Consider the following 16,451-nt stretch of genomic DNA (forward strand, 5'->3'; position numbering starts at 1 on the left):
TGGCAAAAAAAAAAAAAAAAAAAAATGAAGTGACAACTTCCACAATGGAAATAATATTTTCTGGTGACACCGGTGTATGCAAGAGTGTAAGCAATTCCCAGACGGTTTATTAGCCAGCGTGAAAAACACTTCCCTCTTTCAGCTGTTCTTCTCAGTTAAGACCAAATAGATTACCAGAGGTGTACCGAAGGCCAGAGGGAGGCACCAGATGCCACACTCCTTCATTTATATGCACTATTTATCTCAAAAACCCTTTGTTCAGAGAAGGGGACAATTAGTCATGCATCAATTGCACCTTCTTATTTGTGAAAAGATTTTGTGTATAAGAACAGGTAAATACAAGGTATACTAAAGCAAAAAAGGTAATTCACCAGTAAAGGTACCTTTGGCCAGCCCTAACACCCTGAGCTGGATCACTGGGGCCTACATGCTGGAAGGAGAGAACTGACTTCCACAAGTTGTCCTCTGACCTCCTAGGTGGGCTATGGTAGGCATGTGCCCACACACATAACTATTTTGTTTTTTTTTTAATGGATAATAGAAACACCAAATAAAGACAGACTTGGCAAGGTTGGTCTATAGCTCAGTTGGTAGAGTGCTTGCCTAGCATGCACAAAGCCCGGCTTCAACCCCCAGCACTGCATATAACGAGACTGAAAAGAAAAATAAAGAAATAAAAAAGGGCATGACTGTTCCTGGGTATGATTGAGGAGTTTATTGTAGATAGGAGGGAGAGCAAAGCCAGAGGCAGAGAGATCTGGGATAGTCCAGAGTGAACATGGCCCTGAGCTGGGTCATGTGAGGAGAGGGAAGAGGAAAGAGGGCATCCAGGAGACCAAGAGGCCAGGAGGGCAAAGGGTAAAAAAGGACCTGCGTAGCCAAAACAGCTGAATCATACAGGGAAGAACGGCTGGGGGGAGGGCAGCCCAGCCCCCCAGACTGGAGAGTTCAGCATAGGGGGTGAGGTGTGCCAGCCCGACCATGTAACAGGTAGGAACAGAGGGATGCTGGGAAAACAGCTAATTCCCCTTTGATATATTAAACAGGCGCCTCAGTTAGCAGTTTGCCCAAGTTTGAGACCTAACACATGGAGTATGCCTGCAATCCCAGAACTCAGGAGGTGGAAACATAAGATTCAAGGGGTTAAATAGGCTCCTCAGTTAGCAGTTTGCCCAAGTTTGAGACCTAACACAGATGTGGAGTATGCCTGTAATCCCAGAACTCAGGAGGTGGAGACATGAGACTCAGAAGGTCAAGGTGACCTTCAGCTACCTAGAGATTTTAGGGCCAGCCTAAGCTATGTGAGCCTCACACAAAGATGGTCCCTCTACAGTGACTATAAGAAGGAGTCACTAAGATAAAACACTTGACTAACCACACTGTAGCCAATCCAGCCATGAGGAGGGATGGACCACAGGACACAGGCATGAAGGCCCCTGATCTCTGCAGAAAACAGTGAAGGTCCTCAGGATGCTTCCTTTTCCTATCATTCTAGAAGAACAAAGAGAGAGAAGGGAAGACAGGGCACAAAGACCATGGCCACTTCCCACCTCTGCCAACCTGGAGCCCAATGTTCTACCATCAGGCATGTGTCTCCCTCCACAAAACTCAATGGCACCCAGACAGTCCCTTTCCTTTCTAAAAGAAAAGAAAAATACTTTGAAATATCTGAGTTGCAAAAATGAGGAAATGAGGTATGTTACCCACATGTTTATGTCCCCATCCTCTTGTTTAAGAAGATACTACGAGCCAATAATAGTCCAAGTCCTATTTTCCCGTCTCAAATTCAGCCTCAGCTTCAGCCCAGAGCCAACCTCTAAAGTATTTCTTTATACTTTTACTCCACCTAAAAGTACCCCCAAATATTTTTATTTTTATGCTTTTAGCCCCCATGTACAATTCCTTTTCATCCTTACAAGGTTGATTTTGTGTGTTTTTAATTATTGTGTATTCTGTAAGCTGCTTTCTTTAGCAGTATTGTATTTGTGTAGTTCTTTCATGAATATACCTGACTCAAGGTCATTGCCAGCTGCACAGTCTGCCACTGCGAGGAACACTACCCTAAATTGCTCACTTTGCTACTAATGGCCACAAAGGCTCCTTCTAATAGTTTGTGCATAAGCCATTTGGCTCTTGTATGTGGGAAAGATTTCCCAGAGTGAGGGAGTGTTTAGAGGTGAGGACTTACTGAGTCATGGCACACTCAGTGAAGCTTCAGCTGTACTAAGTATTGCAAAGTGATCTCAAAGTGGCCACACCAGGAGCACACACAGCCATATCTTCATTCCTGCCAACACTTAACGCTGTCAGATTTCACTATTTCTGCCAATGTGCTAAGTGAGATATGATTTCTTCTGATTTCACTTTCTTCCTAACCTCCAGTGAAATTAAACAACTTTGGGATTTCTTTCTGTCAAGACAAGGTTTCTCTGTGTAACAGCCCTAGCAGTTCTGGAACTGACTCTTCTAGACCAGGCTAGCCTCGAACCAAGAGATCCGCCTGTCTCTACCTTCCAAATGCTAGGATTAAAGATGTATGCCACCACTACTCAGCTGCTTTTGAATTTCTAATAGTCATTAATATTCTGTTTTCTCTGATATTCTATTGTCTTTCTTTTTTGGTGCCCTTTCTTTATCCTCCCCATTGGTGTGTAGAGTTTTTATGAAGGAGGGATAGTAATCCTCTATGTATTCCTATCTATGGATATCGATGAAGAACAATCTTCTATACATACAATTTGTCTGTTTTTGCTCTTGTGATATGCTTTTACCAAATTAATTAACAAAATATTACTATAGTATATGCCGTGTACACAACAATTTATATTTTCCTATTTTATTTAATACTTATTCAGGCATATTAATTTTTTTAATCTTCTAACTGTCTTGGGTTTGCCTTTCTCAGTAAATGGTTTCAGGGTCAGACCTTAGCTTCATTTCCATATGTGGCACAAAAGGGTACAAATAATAACTAAAATCACGGAGTCTGAAGCCAGGCTTAGCATTTCAACTTTTTAGTCTGTCATTTAACCTGCTTGAACATCTCTTAAGATGGGTAAATAATGCTAACACCTACACAGGCAAGGAGCAACTCCTAATTACTCAAAGGTACTTAGAACGCCCACTAAGTTCACTGATGCAATTGTTAATGCTATTTTCGTGTTCATCACCATCATCGTATTATAGGAATTCTGCTGTGAGCATCCAGTTTCCCTACTCCTCTGTCACCCCTTACACCTCACCTCTTCCTTGCTGTCTAACAAATGTCATTCTATCATACATCAGTTTTGGTGGATGTAAACATTGTTCTCCACTTCCTGTCTTCCATTGACCTAATTATTCTCCAGGGAACTTCAACCCAACATATGAATCTCCCTGAAGGTGCTGATCTTGTCTCTTCTTTCCTCCATGTTCCCCTTTAGCGCTATCCCTCTGTCTATTAAAGAAATCTAAAGGGAGGGGCGCTAGTGGTGTCTTAGGAGTGAAGTAACAAGCTACCAGGAATTAGGTGACTTCAAATGACAGGGACTTATTCTCACAGTTCTGAAATCTAGAAATCAAAAAGCAGGGTGTCAGCTGAGTCATACTCCCTCTGAAATCTGTAGAAAATTCCCGCCTTGCATCTTCCTGGATACTGGAGATCTGCTGGCAATCTCTGGCCCTTGGCTTGTGGTTCCATCACCCCAATTCTCCATCTTCCCTAGGTGTCCTCTCTGTATCCCTTACATGGATCTTTTTGTAGACACCACTGCCTCCCCGAATGACCTCGTCTTAGCCAATTACATACACTGTCCCTGTTTCCAAATCAGGTCACAGTCGGAGTTCCTGTGGGTTAGGACTTCTTCTATTTTAGCCTGTAGAAAATACAGCTTTCTCACGACCGTGGGCTTTATTCCAAGCTTCCAATCTCCACTCAAACATCTCACTCATGGAATGCTGGCCTTCATGCAGGCATCCAACACTCCTGCACCCAGCTGTTCTAACATGGACATCCTCTCCAGCAAGTTGCTGCAAACCTCAAATGCTAACCAGTGACCCAGAGGAGTGTGAAGAATGAAGGCTTCAGGACTACCTTCAAGAAACTGGTGTGGTGGTAGTGGCTCACACCTTTAATCACAGCACTCAAGAGGTAGTGGAAGGCAGATCTCTGTGAGTTCGAGGCCAGCCTGGTCTACAAAGTGAATTCCAAGACAACCAGGGTTGTTACACAGAGAACCCCTGTCTTGAAAAAAACAAACAGAAACTGACTCGATGGGTTGGCACTAATGTGGAAGTCAAAAGCCATGCACTGGGAAACCCTAATCCAGACAGCAATGTTAAGAGCCCAGCCTAAGGAAGAGGTGATTAGCAAAGCTGTTAAGCCTTAGCACCCAGGCAACTGCTTACAAATCCACAGGTCTTGGAAGAAGATGTTCACAGAAAGCTAGCGTATGCTTGGTTAAATGCTCAAGATGGTGAATTAATGTTGTTACATGATTTACAAATCCCTTTCACAGAGGGCCATAGAATTACTAATTAGAATTCAGTTGTGCCTTAGGTCCCCAAAAACTGCAGCTTCCCCCAGGGCCAACAGAGGCCACTGCAGGAACCCAGTCATGTCAAAGAAGTTTGGAAGTAGAGGCTGCCTTTTTATTTAGAAAAAGAAAAAAAAGGGGGGGGGGAATGGAGGGGACTCTGTTTGCTGCAAACCTGTTATTTACCAAGCTTTCTTCAGGGTCTTATACATGTAGCCTGACCAAAACAGACACATCCCTGTTATCAGGGAGGCTTTTATTCTCCTAGAAGGGAGACATCCAAAAAGCAAGATAAATTAAGAAATTACTCATCAGTTCATGATGGGAGGTATTTCTGTTTCCTGGGCTGGTCATTGACACATGGTAGAAAGACAATAAGCATGTTCTTTACCAAATGATGGTCACTGGACAATGAAAAATAAGGTAGGGAAATGGAGTAGGAAAGGGGCGGAGCACAAGTTCAGATGAGAGAATCAAGAATAGCTAGCTGCAGGAAATATAACTAAAGTGCATCTCTGAAGCAATGCACATATATGTTTGGGAACAAAAGAAGCCATTGGACAGTCTGTACAAAGACCCCCCCCCAAAAAAAAACAAACAGGAACATGCTCATTATGATCAAAGAATACCATGGCATATGATTGGGACTAAGGAATGGAAAGAAAAGCAGGAAAGAGGAAATGGAGGGGACTGAGGACTGACACATGGCCACATCAGGAAGGCCAGATGATACCCTGGAACTCAGCATTGTATATGATGTGAGACTAGGGGCTTTAAATGAATTTATTTCAACTGCCATGTGGAGAAAACTTTGAAAGACAATAAAGGCAATAATAGGAAGCTGTTTTTAAAAAATCTAAAGATATATGAGGGTGACTTGGATCAAAATGAACATACTAATCTTTACAGGGAGCAGTATTGGAAGTAAGATGCTGGGCACATTTGGGAGTCTAGAACAGCAGGAGACTGGATGTGGCAGAGGCAAAGATGCTTAAGACTGTAGACAGGTGAGGTTGTGAGAGACTGGAAGTGGAATGAGAGGCTACAGAATGCCACATGGTTCAGTCACTTACCACACCAGAGCTATTTAAAAAGTTATAAAACATCTCAAAACTGTGCATCACACCTTCCTAGGCCTGGATAGAGGGGGGAGGGCCTTGGACTTCCCACAGGGCAGGGTACCCTGCCCTCTCTTAGGACTGGAGGGGGTAGGAGCATGAGTGGGGGAGTGGAAGGGAAATGGGAGGAGGGGTGGAAGTAGAAATTTTGAATGGTATTGTTTATAAAGCAATAAAATTAAAAAAAACTGTGCATCGCCCCTAGCAAGTCAGAAAATGCAAATCAAGACAACTTTGAGATTTCTTCTTATCCTAGAAAGAATGGGAAAGATCAAAAAAAACAACGGAACCCCCTCCCAAAAAAATTCAGTAGAGGATATGGGGGAGGGGAACCCTCATCCATTATTTTGGAGGACTGCAAACTGGTATAGACACTATGGAAATCAATATGAAGATTCTCAAAAAGCTTAAAATTAATCTACCATATGACCCAGTTGTACCATTCCTTGACATAGGCCCGCAGGACTTGACATCCACAGATACTTGCTCAGCCATGTTCATTGCTGTTCTATTCACAATACCTAGGAAATGGAAACAACCTAAAATGACCTTCAACTGACAAGTGTGTTGACAGAAGTTTCTGTCCTGCCCAGTCCACAGCTGTTCAGTCCCAAAGAAATACACAGAGGTCTACATTAATTATAAAATGGATGGCCTATTAGCTCAGGCTTCTTATTAACTCATAACTTATATTATCCCATAATTTTTGTCTGTGTTAGCCATGTGGCTTGCTACCTTTCATCAGCAAGGTATTCTCATCTTGCTTCCTGTGTGTCTGGGTGACAACTGCAGACTGAATCTTTCCTCTTCCCAGAATTCTTCTGTTCTCATTGCCCTGCCTCTACTTCCTGCCTGGTTAACCCGCCTATACTTCCTGCCTGGCTACTGGCCAATCAGCATTTTATTAAACAAGTACAAGAAACAAATATTTACAGGGTAAAACCATTGTCCCACAGCACAAATGGATGATAAAAATGTGGTACATATATACTTTGGAATACTATTCAGCTGTAATGTGAATAAAAATGAAATCATGAGCTTTTCAGATAAATGGGTAAAACTAGGAACGATCGTATTGAGTAAGATAGACCCAATAAGACAAATGTTGCTTGATCTCTTATCTGTGGTTCCTAGCTCCAAATCTCCAGATGTGACCACACGACCTGGAGTAACTACAGAAATGAGGACAGTAAAAAGAGACTATGAGAAGGGGGGCAGGGAGCCATAGAGAGGGGACTAGTAGGGTGCACATGGTTTGAAGGGAGAAAGTAGAAAAACATAAGTGTTTTAATTAGGGAGAGGGAGAGAGATGAATGCAGAAGAAGGTGAGGATGTATGAAAATGTTATGAGGGATCATACTATTATACATCTACACAAAATTACATTTAACATATATATGTCTGTGTATACATATACATACATAGTTTAAATTAAACTTTCTTATCTGGAGATAGCGCTCCCTAAAAGAGCGATAGATCATTAAAAAAAAAAAAAAGCCTCAACATTCACTTTGAGAAATCTCTCCCAAAATATTATAGGGTATTGCTGTTGCCTTTGATTGCCCACAGAGGCTAAAGATAAGATTAAGTCCCTATAGATGATGAGATTATATATTTCTGACACAGGACCAGTAGGACCCAAACTGAATCAGACCTGAAAGCCTCCTATTGTACTAGAAGATACCATGCAAGCTTGCAAGGAAGGGAAGCAATGCAGCTATGGTACCCATCAACAATGACCAACATGGCACAATATCCCTAAGGTTGCAATAGGGGTGCACACGTCTTGGTGGTAACCAACAGCCTGTAATTGGATGCAAGGCCCACTCAGTAAGAGACACCTACTCAAGGACCTGGAGCTAGTGAAGTCGTGAATCATAGAGAAAAACCTACAACTGCCATCTTACTAAACCAGCATAATTCCTATAAATATTTATCTATATAGAAATTTCATTTATAGTCACAAAAATCTGGGAGTTTTCTAAAAATGACTAGGATCACTGACCCGACCCACGACAGATAAAGTTGGCTTACAGAGCAGAGTGAGCTAGCGAACAGACTGAGAGAGCACAGTGTGCTATTCCAGGAGCCCAAAGGCACACGGCACAATGATCTGTGCTAATTCACTTAATCTCCACACAAGTACCGCAAGTTAAACATTAATGACCCCATCTTAAAAGGTAATTGGGTCTCAAGTTCAATGATATTAAGTTCACACACATTAAAAAAAAAAACAGAAGAGAAAGATGTATTTGGAAAACCAATAAATGCTTAAAAATGTGTTATTTCCCACTTGGTCATGATGCATCACAAAAGATGGTGGCCTTTTCATCTTTATGCTGAATCTTCACACATACACCTGTCAAAGAACAGACATAGCAGAGTAAGTCAGCTCTAGAGGTGGGAGGAATTACATGGAGATGTCAGACTGATCCTGTAGAAACTGAAACAAAGTATACAACATTCTAAAGTCTTTCTTGCCCACCTATAAAATCAGTTTGATGTGCAGTGATGAGACCTATTAAAATGACAATTTCAGATCCTTCAAACTAATATCTGCCAGCCATGTACTTTGTGTGCAGTAAAACATACATAAAGTAGGGGTATCCTATAGACACTTAGATGGTAAGGATTATGCCTAAAGAAGTCTCCCAGAAAGAAGGGACTATGAAATGATTTCAGCTGTCTATACCTAATCCAGAGCTGAGGAAAATTTAGTGATAAATGAGTTTCTGGACACAGGGCATGACCAGACAATCTCATTACACTTATGTCTAAAGTAACCTTAACAACACATGACCTGAGGGCTACTTATGGTCAACCTCCCATGCCTATGGCAAAGATTCATCATAGTCTGTTTGACTGTAAAGGAGAGATGTAGAGAAAGTGGATAGGAATTATATAGAAACAGACTAATATATCATACAAGCTAAAATTTTTCTAATTTTGAAAAGGTGTTAGATTTTGAAGCATTTCAGATTCTTTCAATGAGGGATGCGCAATTAGTTTATGCAAATTTAAAATCTCTGAAACCTGACCTGTTTCTGGTCACAAGCATTCAACCCGCACTTAGCAAGCAACAATAAGGTAAGGAACCCCTTTCCCTCTCCTTCATGGTTCTCCTTCCCCAAATACAAGAAATGTCGAGTTGCACTATACCTCTTCTTTACAACATTTATTCTGATTTACTGTCTGCTGCTACTAAACAAATACGGAAGGAAGAGACTGACTCTAAACGACTGGGTCAAGATTTAAATATGAATCCTAATCCACTCTTATGATACTGCTATCAGATTCAGTATATTTGCTTGAGTTTTCCAAGAGTACAAAACTGGAATTTATAATAAGGAAAGAAATTGTTTTCCCAGGAGATAAGATTAAAAAGAAACAATTCACCTTTGAGAGACAGTTGGACCAATTCACTTGCAGGTGATGGAATTTAAATGAAGTAGGGAGAGATGAGTGTTTGTGCTTAGATGGGTTCTCTGAGGTCAGAGGCTACAGTAGAGTGAAGGACAAAAGAACTATCCCATAATACCACGATAAAAGCAAGGTTCTTTTTTCTCTTTCCTTTAAAACACAGAGTATATGTGGGACTTCTGCTCAATAATGCATATTTTTAAATTCCAGTAACGCGAAGACTCATCCACCCCAAACTAATGGCAACAGAGAGTCATTAGAAAATCCTTCTTAGCTTCCCAGAAGGCTTTCATAAGAATCCTGACCTGTGGCCTCCTTCCTCAGTGGCCTTAGGCAGACTATCCAAGTCTCCAATACGACTTTGTCATTCATAAATGGAGATCAGGAAACACTGACTTCATAGGGCCATTACTGAGATCAAGTAAGATAATATCTATCAGAGAGTGAGCACAGTACCAGGGAAACCTTGAAAATTCAAAAAGCAATCTTAACTATGCACGTGTATGTATTAGCCCAGGAATGACATCATGGAGAACTTCCTGTTTGAAGGGTATGGTGTTTTGAATAAGGAATGTCACCCACAGTCTCAGACATTTGAGCATATTGGTACCAGTTGGTGGCACTGTTTAGGAAGGGTTAGGTGGTCCATCCTTGCTTGTTGCTGGGGGCAAACTTTGAGATTGAAAACTTTTCCTACTCCCAGTGTGCTCTCTCTGCTTCATGCTTAAAGTTCAAGATGTGAGTTCTTCAATTCCTGTTCCTGCTGCCAAGGCTGCGGCTTACCACCATGCTTCTCCATCACAATGGGCCCGTCTCCCCCAAAACTGTAAGCCCAAATAAACTCTTCCTCCTGTAAGTTGCCATGGTGTTTCATGACAGCGACAGAAAAGTGACTAATGTCCCAAGGGTTCAGCTACAGATCCTGATGCACTATTTCTCTACAGAGTGGGTACCACGTTTTGATGTCATCGCATGCTTCTCCTCTGCTGCCATTTTCCTAGATGTTTCCTAAATCTATTTCTCCCCAAGAGAGATCATAAAAACTAGAAAAAATAATTTGTTGCAGTATGACTGAGCATCCCCTTATGTATTAATGCTGGGCATGGAGAACCAGTATGAGAAGTAGGGTCCCAAAAGCCTGTAAAAGAGGGGGAGACAGTCCCCATTCCCACTGTTAGGAGTCCCATAAGAGGACTAAGATGCACAACTGTAATTTATATGCAGAGCACCTAGGTCAGTCCCATGCAGTTTCTTCAGTTTCTGGGAGCCCCTGGGAGCCCGGGCGAGCTGATTATTTGCATTTTCTTATGGTGTCCATGACCCCTCTGGCTCCTACACTCCTTTCTCCTCCTGTTCTGCAGGATTCCCCAAACTCTGCCTTATGTTTGGCTGTAGGTCTGCACCTGTTTCCGTCAGTTACTGGATGATGCCTCTCTGATGACAACTGGCCTAGTCACAAAGTTGGTCAAAGGAGATGGCCAGTTTAGGCTATGTGTCAGCTATTGCTAGGAATCTAAGCTGGGGTCTTCCTTGCAGATTCCTGGGACATTCCCTTGTGCCAAGTTTTTTCCTGGCCCTTTCCAGTAGTCTCTTTCAGTACCCTCCCCTCAACTCCCACCAACTTGATTACCCACGTTCCCATTCCCACCCGCCCTCAGTCCACTCACGAAATCTCTTCTATTTCCCCTTCCCAGGAAGATCAGACCTGAAATAATCACACAGAAACTATATTATTTAAATCACTGCTTGGCCCATTAGCTCTAGCTTCTTATAAACTAACTCTTACATCTTATTTAACCCATCTCCATTAATCTGTGTATTGCCATGAGGCTGTGGCATACCAGATAAAGTTCTGTCTGGTGTATGTCTCTGGTGGGGCTACATGGCTTCTCCCTGACTCCACCTCCTTTCTCCCAGCATTCAGTTTAGTTTTCCCTGCCTATTTACCCTATCAGGCCAAAGCAGTTTCTTTATTCACTAACCTATAAAAGCAACACATATATAGAAGGACCTCCCACACCACATCACCTACACAAGACATCTTCAAGGATGCACAGATATGACAAAAAACTGGAGCCTACCTGCCAAACAAAAGGAGGCTTACAGAAATAGCTACCACCTCAAAAACTGTCCCTTTATTTATCCAAAGGTTCTTTACACTTCCTCAGTAAGATTAAGCATAGTATTTTGAATCACATTGCACAAAACAAGGCGCAGATTATACTCTTCTGCACGCACAGTGGTGCCCTCCGGCAGACGGAAGGACCTTGAAGGCAGGACCAGGCTGGTTTGCCCCACGTGGACTCTCCAGAGTCTTGCTTGGCTCTGAAAACAGTAAAAATTTAGGAACTGATTCTCACAGAATGTATATATAACTCAAGGAGAAAAAAACACTGTAGAATTCTTTCACTCACACAATAACTACTGAGTGGTAAAACTGGGCACTAGGCTCAAAGGGGAAGAAGATATCCACTGTCATGAAGAACGCATTCAGTGGGGAAGATAGAAATGAACAAATATAACTGTATAAAGTCTGAAATGGCTGTGAACATAATCTCAGGAAGACAAAATAGAATACAGCTGGCAGAGGCCTCCTTTAGTTATATTGGTCAGAAAACACACCACTGTCGCAACGCTGAAGCTGATTTCAGGGAGACGTCATACACAACAGTGCCAGAAAGAAGCACCCTAAATCCAGGGAACCACTTACATGAACACCCTGAGGCAAGCAAGGCTTGATTGCATTTTTAAAAATGACCCTGGTACAATGGGAGATTACTGCAGCCTCAGGCTAGAGTGCTATGCAAAGGCCTTTTGTGAGTTTAGATTTATTGTAAGTATAATGAAAAGCCACTGAAGGTTTAAAGTGTGATGTCCTTAATGATGTAGGGAAGATGATCACTTATAAGCACCGGATGGAGAATGTTGGTCCTAGACCAACAAGCAGAGAACTGGAAGACATCCATAAGGCGCTGTCACAGCCCAGGGGAGGGAAGGGCCATGACCAAGAGTAGCTAGCCGTGGAGACAGAGAAAAGTGATGGGGTCAAGACACTTAGGAAATAGAGTCTAGTGCAGTTGTTGGATGCCAGAGAGAAAGGCTTTATGGAAAAGGGAAAAATCAGGAGTGACTCGGGTTTCTGGATTGAACAACTGGAAGAAACTGTGCTATTTATTAGGAAAAAGCACATGAGGTTGTAACTGATTTGTTGAGGTTGAACTGTGCTATAGGAAATCATACAGCCAATAGCCTTCAAGTTACCCACCCACTGGGGCGTAGTCTCATATACTACTTATGCTAATGTAAAGCATGCGTTGGGCCTCTTTTCAGGCTACAGGATTGTTTTGGTTCTCCATTCCAGCAGAGGATTATGATTTGTGAGTCTACCCCTAAATAAATAACTGTCTACTTTTCTCAATTCTGAGCTAGTGTGGGATTTCTTTTAAGTGTCCTTCTTTAGAACTGTCAATAGCAATGGTGTTCAAAAAAGTTGCCTGTGTTGGAGGTCAGCGTTGGGAGTCTCAAGTCACAATGATATTGTAAAAGCTGTGAATGAGTAAGAGTCATCCAAGAAAAAAAAAGAGAGTAAAGGGAGAGAGAAGAGAACGCAGGGCATGAAGGGATGCTGACACTTGTTCAAAGGAGCAGGAACTCAGTACAAAAGGAAACAAGAGTGGGGAGCTAAGAAACAACAGCCTGATGACAGACCAGAGGTTCAAGAAGTGAAGGCCAGACACTGATGAAGGGGGAAGATAAAGAAAGGGAGGCAAACACTGCTTGGCTCTGTGAACTGCCGGCGATCTGAGACTATAATTGTCACTACAAGAGACTGAGGAGAACCCAGGAAGAAATGGGTTAGAAAAAAAAGTCTTGTTAAAGATGTAGAAATGATACAGCTAGCAACCATTGAGAAATCTGGAATGCAGGATACTCAAGCCATATTCAGGACCTTAAGGGAGACTGGGAACTGAGAAAGGGACCGTGTTTGTTGGTGTGTTGAGATGCGTTGAGAAAATAGAAGTGGTTACCAAAATGGTCCAGGGGAAAGCAAGGGGAAGCTGGCAAAGGGAAAGAGCCATGGCCAGAGTGAAGCCTCACATGGCACCCCCTGTGCACAACCTGCACCATTCCGTGCTTCAGGTAAAAGCATTCCTTGAAGAGTCACTGTGGGTATCCACTGTGATGCTTTAAGGCATCAACTGAAGGAAATAATTCCGTTAGTCTCTGATAATAGCCAACCACTCAGGTCTGCCTGTAGGTACAGAAGAAACAGATTCAAGTTTCACCAGACATGCGTGGGGAAGATGAGGAAGAAGGGCACAGAAAGCATGTCTGAGGGGTCAGTAACAATGTGACAGGAAGCATTTAATAATGCCCATATGATGAGCAAGAAATGAAAGGAAATGTAACAAGATTTATTGAGGGTGAAAAGCACAAAGAGTTTCCATTTTCATCATTAAGTGTTACATTAACATCATACATTGCCTGTGATAGATGCATCTGGTTTCTAAGTATGGTTATATTTTAACAGCATCTAGTGTAAAATGAGAGCAGTCATATACTTGAGATAATCATGTTAAGACCGAGATAGAAAAACTGAACATTCAGTAGGTTGCCTTGTTGAAATCCCCTGACTGAAATATATTAAATATTTAAATGTCTTAAAATACAAAGATGCTTAATATTAACAAGCAAAATAAAGTATGAAAACTTTATATTCAAATTATATTTTTGAAGACTTAAAAATCATGCTTGTCATAATTAGATATTTCTGAACTCATTCTGGAATTTGGTAAATATAATTTAGAATACTGCATTTACCTTCTCACCTTTATGAGCCATGGGTAGGGTTAAACAAATAGACGTGAAAAAAAACATTTTCCCTGTACAAGAACTGCAATCAATTCAGAAAGAAAGATGAATTAAAAACCACCATCTTGCCACTCCCCGTGAAAAAATGAACCTAGACAATAGTCATCAGTGATTGTAGATGGTAAACCTTAAAATAAATAAATAATGTTAATCATATTAGACCCAACATCCAATATTAGAGTGGGACACACAGAAATCATGGCTGATGATATGATACAAGAGTGAATACCTGATAAGGGCCATAAAATATTTTTGAACCTTACAAAAAATAAACCAAAATTTAATAAAGCTTCTAGACTCATTACCAGTTTATAAGAATTAGAAAGCATAGGCTGAGTAGGCATGGTAGTGCATTCCCATAATCCCAGAACTGAAGAAGCTGAGGCAAGACGATGGTAAACTCAAGACCAAGCAGGAATACATAGCAAGGCCCTGCCACACACACACACACACACACACACACACACACACACAAATACAAACAAAGCTATAAATACAAACAAGTCAAATAATACAACAGGATAAAACCAAGTTCAAGATGTGGAAAATCAAAATCAAAAAGGAAAAACAGAAACGAATGTCAAACAGATAAACGGTGGGGTGGTTTGAATGGGAATGTCTCCCACACATTCATATGTCTGGTTGCTTGGTCAACAGTTGATGGAACTGATTTGACAAAAACTGAAGAGTGTGGTTTTGTAGTGTGTCATGAGGTTATAGATCAGACATAAGCTCTCAGCCACCATGTCTGCCTACCTGCTGCCATGCTCCCCATCATGATGGTCATAGACTACAATCCCCTAGAACTGTAAGCCCCAAAATTAAGCGCTTTATCTTATAAGTTGCCTTGGCCATGTGTTTTATCAGAGCAATGAGAAAGTAACCAAGACAAATGGCTTAGGAAGAAAGAGGGAGGAGAAACAGTTAAATAGCTAAGACTCAAAGGCAGGTCACCATCAAGATTCAACCTTAGTTTTAGAATTACAAAAATAATTACTTTTAAAAATAAAATCAAAACTAAGTAGGAACTTCTGGAGGTCCTAACATGAATAAATATGCTATTTTGAATAAAACCAAGGAATCTAAACATAGGAGACTGGCATATTTAAAATAAGAATGCTATCAGGTATGATAATAATATTGTGATTATGTTATTTCAAAGCCTGTATCTGTAGTTTCCTAAGAAGTATTCACAGATGAGACATTAGTGTAATGGTGCATGCGGACTGATTGAACACAATTGGCAGCGTTGATGACTTTAGGAGGATGTTCAGAGCATCATCAAGGGTCATACAATTCTCGGCTATTTTAGATATATTTGAAAGCATGATTAGTGAAAAAAAAAACTAAACCAAGTGAGAAAGACAGTGTGGCATTAAAACCTGAGACTTGAGGCCCGGGGCACATACAGCCTTTTCAGAAGCTTAGATCAACCTTCAGCTTCATATTGCTCACAGTGCTCCAAATGTCACCGTGCTGTTACTCGTCTGAACTGACATTCTCTGTTCTGAGATTTATAATAAGTGGAGCCACCCAGCCACCTGGAAGGGCTTCTTGTTGCTATCATTTGGCAGACAAAAGAACATATTTCTAGGATCCATTCAGATGCCCACCAAAACTCAACCTCTCAGCAGGTGAGTGACTATGATGGGATTAAAATTCACAGCCAATTACCTCAAAGCAAGCAATTCACCCAGTGGATTCGCAAAAGTTCCTTGTGACAGGAGACCAATGAAACCTAAGTAGCAAGTAGTTGTGTGCTGTTGAATGCACAAATATTGACTTACCTTATCCCACAGTCCATAAGACTTAGTACCCAATCTGAAAGCACACCATGTAGATACCAGGACACCATGAGGCAGCTAAGAAACCTGTATGGGATGCTGAAGTCTTCCCTAAATTTCATTTCATATACATCCAAATGGGAGAAGCATATAGCTGTCAAAATACACCAGTCCTTTCTTTCTCTCTTTTTTACACCTTTAGCACCTGGGACCTTAACAGAATGTCTATGGCTTTCTCACAGTGGTCAAAACTTGAAATAGTATCTTCACCAAACCCAACACATACACACACACACAAAGAAATTCTTACAAAGTTGCCTATGTTCCAACACCAGCAGATCTTAGGTTATGTTCTTGAGTCCAGTCGCATTCACAACCCCTGGAAACATATTCTATATGCCCCATTCTGTGAGTTCTATGTCATACTTACCAGAACTCAGCCCAGGGATTGACACCCCATGCTTTAGCCAAACAATTATAATGGAAAAAAAAGGAGAAAAATTCATACATTCAGTGGAATTAAATGAGGCTTGAGGAAATACTGTGAATCCTTTTTACTCTTGAAAACCTGGGATGGAAAACAATAAGATATTCTCATTTACCCCAGGGTAGAAACAAAACCATTAAGAAATCAAATGACATAATCAATGTGAATAAACCATTAACAAAGTAAAGGGGAAAGAGTCAGAAATGAGTGTTAAATGATTGCTGCTCTACACTAATTCTCCAGTGTAGATGGAAGT

This window comes from Arvicola amphibius, chromosome 10, assembly GCF_903992535.2.
Source record: "Arvicola amphibius chromosome 10, mArvAmp1.2, whole genome shotgun sequence".
NCBI lineage: Eukaryota > Metazoa > Chordata > Mammalia > Rodentia > Cricetidae > Arvicola > Arvicola amphibius.